Source organism: Trachymyrmex cornetzi, unplaced genomic scaffold, assembly GCF_001594075.2.
Source record: "Trachymyrmex cornetzi isolate Tcor2-1 unplaced genomic scaffold, Tcor1.1 scaffold129, whole genome shotgun sequence".
In the NCBI taxonomy this organism is placed as follows: Eukaryota; Metazoa; Arthropoda; class Insecta; order Hymenoptera; family Formicidae; genus Trachymyrmex; species Trachymyrmex cornetzi.
Genome location: NW_017295861.1, coordinates 3323788 through 3329747, shown reverse-complemented (window position 1 = coordinate 3329747; position 5960 = coordinate 3323788). Strand labels below are relative to the sequence as shown.

The 5960-nt window shown below is 29.7% G+C and overlaps 1 long non-coding RNA gene across 1 annotated transcript; it reads left to right on the top strand.

Annotated features, from left to right (window-relative positions):
- Positions 1-566: 566 nt before the first annotated feature.
- Positions 567-5749, top strand: LOC108770585 (uncharacterized). The gene is made up of 6 exons (XR_001940601.1): positions 567-680; positions 3246-3524; positions 4441-4692; positions 4777-4917; positions 5174-5512; positions 5594-5749. It is a non-coding gene; the product is annotated as an uncharacterized LOC108770585 (long non-coding RNA).
- Positions 5750-5960: the final 211 nt, after the last annotated feature.

The following is a 5960-nucleotide window of genomic DNA, read 5'->3' as shown; positions in this document are numbered from 1 at the left end:
ATCTAATAAATAAACGAATATGTTGTTAAATATGGGGAAATATAAACATGGACAGAACGTAGGATAGTAAACAAGAAAAATGCTGTATTCTAGAATCTAATTTTGTAGAATAAAGAATATTTTCAATATTTAGATGGACTTGCCTCTGGGAGATCTGTATTCTTTAATAATTTAATGCTTAAATTTATTTACAATTTTTCAGCACATTATTAAGAATGGTTTGTCAATTTAATTTAATTCGTGATGTCATTACAATAGTTTAATTCGTTTAAAAGTCCGGAAAACCAATTCGGCGCGCAGTTCGAATGACTACAAATACGGTATATAAGAATATATACATATGTATATAGTATATGTATATTTCACATTGAATTATTTAAGCATTAAAGATCCAGCTTCGACCGGTATAGGCTTCTAGTTTATCGATTGTGTTCAATACATTAAAGTCACGGCTGATATGCGTGTTCAGTCACAGCTGATATGCGTGTTCCGCCAGCGAAAGAATAAACACGGAGAAGTATATAAACATGGACAGAAGGTAGGGTAACAAAGGAGTGCTGTGCTCTTGAAATTGACTTAGTAGGATACAGACCTGTTTTCGACATTCACCTGGAAAGGCTAACACAACAGATTTCAAATGGGTTTGTCTTCTGTAGATCCGTATTCATACGCTATACCAGGTATTTTAATTACATAATTAGATATATGAAAATATAATACTTTAAAGTATACTTTTTAAAGTATACTCTTCTTATCTTTGTTTGAAAGAAAATAAAATGTGGGACATCTGATAATAGTAATTTTAGTAGAATGTTTGAAAGGTAAAAGCTGTTATACAAATCTCGGTCCTAATTTCTTTAAATATTTGAGTGTATTATGATTTGCAATATTGAGCGTGTCTCTTTAAAAGAATAAAGTATAAATTATATAGTATTTTTAATATCCCTCCATGTAAAAATAATACGAAAGATACGCAATATAACGTTTTGAATTACAGTATATTACGTTTTTTATGTACTTATGTTTATTACATATATATATTCTAAATAAATATTTGAATATTTTTTTAATTTCTATGATCTTTTAATTATTAGATATTGCTAAGGTAGTTCATACCCATTTAGACTTATTCGTCGACTTTAATGGAACAGTCCTTCGCGGTGAAGCAATTTTATTTATAGAAATGATAAAACTTGGATATCACCAAATAGTTAGTAAAAATTTCCTTTTATTTTATTGAGTAAGGTGTCGTAGTTTCTTATTTGTAATTAATATATTATATTGAACAATTAGATTTTAGATATCTTTGAAAATAGTATAAGTGTCACAGACTGTAAATCAGGACAAAATTTAGAATACTTCATTAATAAAAATAGTGCTAATGATGGGAGTCAATTTATTATTCACTTACCGTTGTATTATAGACGTAATTTTACAGAATATAAATATAAATATCGCAAGATACCACGTGTACAACGAATGTGATTTTTATATTCAGATATACTGGTTCCTAATTATCTAACTGTTTGACTAACATATGCAGCATCGCAGTTTTTACGGAGATTATGTAAGATATTGAGTTGGCCAAAAACTAACTGCGTTTTTTCTGTGTAAATGAAAGACGAATATTTCATGAAAAACGAATAAATGGTTCTCTACGCTCGATTTCGATATGTTTAAACTCACAGTTACCTCTCGTGTTGTTAAACATAGATTCAAGTCGATCAGTGCCTCTATCTTATTGTTATCAACTTCGATTAGTCTCCCTGAACATGCTGCATCTTTAACATCAAAATCTTCAAACCGAAATTTTACGAATCAATTCTAACATTGTCGTAGTTTTAAGCATCTTCATCATATACATCACATAACTTTTTATGAGCTTGCATAGCGTTTTTTTCTTTTCTGAAATAGTAGAGTAATGCTTGATTTGCTTCGGTCTTAATCCTAAAATCTTCAGCCAATGGAATACAGATTTCGAGACCAATTAGAATTGCAGTCTGCTGGCAGAATTTTAGGATTTTACGAATAAAATCGAAGCACAAACCAAGCATAAAATATAACGAAAATGTTCTTTCTGTTTTTTCATATTTAAAATTAATCCCAAATAGACAGTTATTAAATTGTGTACGTTTCTTTCTAAAACAAGCTTGAAAAATAACCTATTAGGATATACAGTAAATTGCCGTTTAAAATGAAGCTAATTACATTACAAGAGATGTATTGCCAATTATTAGAAAAAAATACAATTACTTTTCGGCCAACTCAATATATTATTCCTTGAGAAATGTAGTCAAGGATCCTTATAGACTTTGATGAATTCATGTAACTTATTAACGCTATAAAAAGAAATTCTTATGTCTTTATTATTAAGTTGAATAAATTTTTCTGAGATATTCGGAACAAGAAGGACAGTGAACAATGAGAATAGGCTACAGGTATTCTCTGAATGTTTTTGGAATCGTTTTATACATACTTTAACATATATCGTCTGAATATATATTTCAGACGATTGTAAATGATGTGAAGAATAAACTCTAGAGGGTATGAGCGTCGTTATTGAGAAAATTTTAAGTTCTTTGCGTGACATTTAAGATTTTCCCAGTTTTTATTATTGTTCTTTTCTGAGGGGGTAACCACTTGTTTTGAAATAATGTTCGAATTACATAATTTCATATGGCTTCACCTGACTACAAATAATTTTTTTCACTACATATATATGAAATCATTTGGTAAAATATACGATTTTATTTAATATTATACAATGATTTCTCGTGGTTGCATATGTAATCATCGGATTATCATAGAGATTTCGTATATGAATTTTATAATGATTCCGAGAACTCTGTCCCACGATTATATTAAGTGGTTACCCTCTCGATATTTTCCATTCGCGTCGTTTAATGATATAATTCTCAGAACATCATAAAGTCCTTGCTGTGCAGTTGATTAACCGCTTGTGGGCAATACTTTGACTTTGAAAATAACTCGTCATGATCCTTCACGGCCTTCTCAATTAAGATGTAGATATGTATTTACTCATGATTTGAGGCTCAAAACAAAAAAGTAATCAATTTATAATTGATGACTTTAATAAATGTTTCATTTTTTGATATAAAAAAAGGCTTATTTGCTCAACAATTACGCCTGACTCCTGTATGCTACGGTTATTTATTATTTTATTCTACAGATAGGTCATATATCACATATTTAGCTTTTATTAATTTCATAGTTTTTTTTTCTAGATTTCGGTACCAAAAGATTTCGATTTCGTCACGATATGTGGATTGACATATAAACGGATCATAAATGATGGAGACCGACGGAAACACATATTTTATGAAACGATTCCAATGCCATCATATGCAATGATTGTTGTGGTTGATTCATTATCTAAATCTGATTTGCAAGACAACATCGCTCTATGGACCGAAAATAAATATATTGAACGAAGCAAAACAGCTTTGGCACGTATAAATGGAATGCTCGAAGCTGCCGAAGCTTATACGGTCCCCGGTATAAAGGTAACAAATGTGAAATATCAACTAATACTTATACTTTAAAAAAAATCGGTATGGATTCAATACCAAGAGGTGCCTATGTAATTTTCACTGTGTTAGTATTAATATTAACACTAACATGATGCCATGGGTTATAAAACCATGTCATAATGGCGCGTTGATCTTACCATCAGGGACATAAATCTATACTATGTAAATATTAATATTAATACAAACACGATAAAAATCATACATAACATGGTATTAAATTCATCCGATATTTTTTAAAGTGTACTAAATTGTATCAAGTTATACGTATAATGATAATTTTTGTGAATTGATATCCTTTTGCTTTTAGTTTTATTGTTTTATAAATATATATTAAAAATAATAATTGTAGATGAGTATAATATATGTGTGCTTCCACCAAATGTCCCAGAAATAGAACTACAGTGTCATTCTATGATATTTGTGTCTTCAATGTTACTTAACGAAGATCTTTTTACAATATGCAGTACGGTTACTCAAAGAGTTGCTCAGAGCTGGGCGGGAGGTTTAATTACGTGTAAAAATTTCCAACATTTGTGGTTAAATAAAAGTTTTAGTATCTTCATATCTAGAGAAATTTTATATCGTTATATGTGTACTGAAGATTTATTTCTTTACGAAATATTCATTTTCTGGAAAGAAAAATCCTTAAGGACATGTTTGAAAAGATAAATTGTTCATAATATTTCATTTAGACAGAAAGTTTCGAAATAAATACGTATATTCAAAATGTTGATTGATAATAACAACAATTTATACTTTTATAAATTTACAGAATTAAAAATACTTTACAGTTCGCACGTAACATACACGCATTCTCATATTTCTACATGTATATACTTATCTGCATTCCTACTTCATCATTTTTCTTTAAATTGTACTAATATTACAGACATGGTTTCATGGTCTTGGTCATTAGAAACTAGTACCCGATTTAAGAGGTGTTTTGCCCACACTCATCACAATAAATGACGTACATGACGAAATGGGATATTTGCTTTTGAAATACTTACAACTTTCCTTAGGGAGACCATTAACTTTCGAACTATATCTCAAACGTTATACGAAAAAATTTTGTTTCAAAAGTATAAACACTAATGATTAGGTGAACCATCTGTATGAATTTTTTGTTTCCAAACATGAGGTAACATCTTTATTTTGTAAACAAACTAGAATTTTAGCAACTTTTTTTCATTGAATTAACATGTAAATTTGATGTATTTACCAGGAAGTAAACTCTATATTGGATAATTGGACTGCGCATAAGAGATATATATAATACATATCCCCATATGTATTCTCATGTCTCTAGAGGATAGTGAATGTTCCAAGTCAGCGAAACAGTGGGTCCAGATAGAACCACTTATTGGTAGCAAATTTTTACCTTCGTCGACTAAACTCAGTTTATACAGTATAATCTTGAGAAAAGAGAATTCTTAACCACCATATATGAATGTGTACGGACTAGCGATCTACAGATTGAAAAGATAAAGTGGCTACATTGTGTGCTTCCACTTGAGGAGCAAATGTGTGAAATATTATTGGTTTATCTATATTTAAATTAATCCGAAATTACGCAGCATAACGCATACGTATATCCTAGGTTTCTTTTGCTATGTTTGTAGATAAGAAGTAAATGGATGGAAATGGTTCAACCTGCTTTGGAATTTGCCCGCGAATATTGTGCGCCAACATTTACCTGTTCAATATTTCGCAAATTAAACGAAGTGGAAGAAACGCGTCACTTGGCGATCTGAGGATTTACTGCTATTGTGAAAGAGAAATGCAAGATGCTTCCCGAAACCATGGAGGAAGTGGCATCCATTCTTAAAATGAATTTAAAGGATATATGTGTATTAAATGAAGAAAATCTGCATATAGAACAAGACGATGACAGTTTAAGTCTAGAAAAAATCGAAGAATTATTTGCTAAATTGATGGAACGAAATATTTGAACACTAATTGTAAGTGTGTACTAATACTTAAAGTTTTTTTATGTAGAGCTTGTTATATTTTAGTAACTGTACGGTAAACAATTCTTTTAGTAAGCAAATATATAATTATGCGAGTATGGGCCGGTTGTACCATCTTCAAATAAACTATGTGGTAACTTACCTATTGGATAAACAAAAGAGTAAAAGAATAAGAGCATAAAAGAGTAAGAGAGTAAGACAGTGAGCTGAAGTTTATTGAAAAGTAGAACAACCCAGTTTGTGTGTATCAAATATATCTACACATGTGCATGTTTTCTTTCTGTTATATAATCTCTTCATATAAAAAAAATAATTGGAAAATAATAATTAGAACATTATAAATACTTGTTTCGCTTAAGAAAAATTGCAATTATATTTTTACGTAATTATTATATTTACGATTAATATTTGATGTACAATTACGTATACAATAGCATAA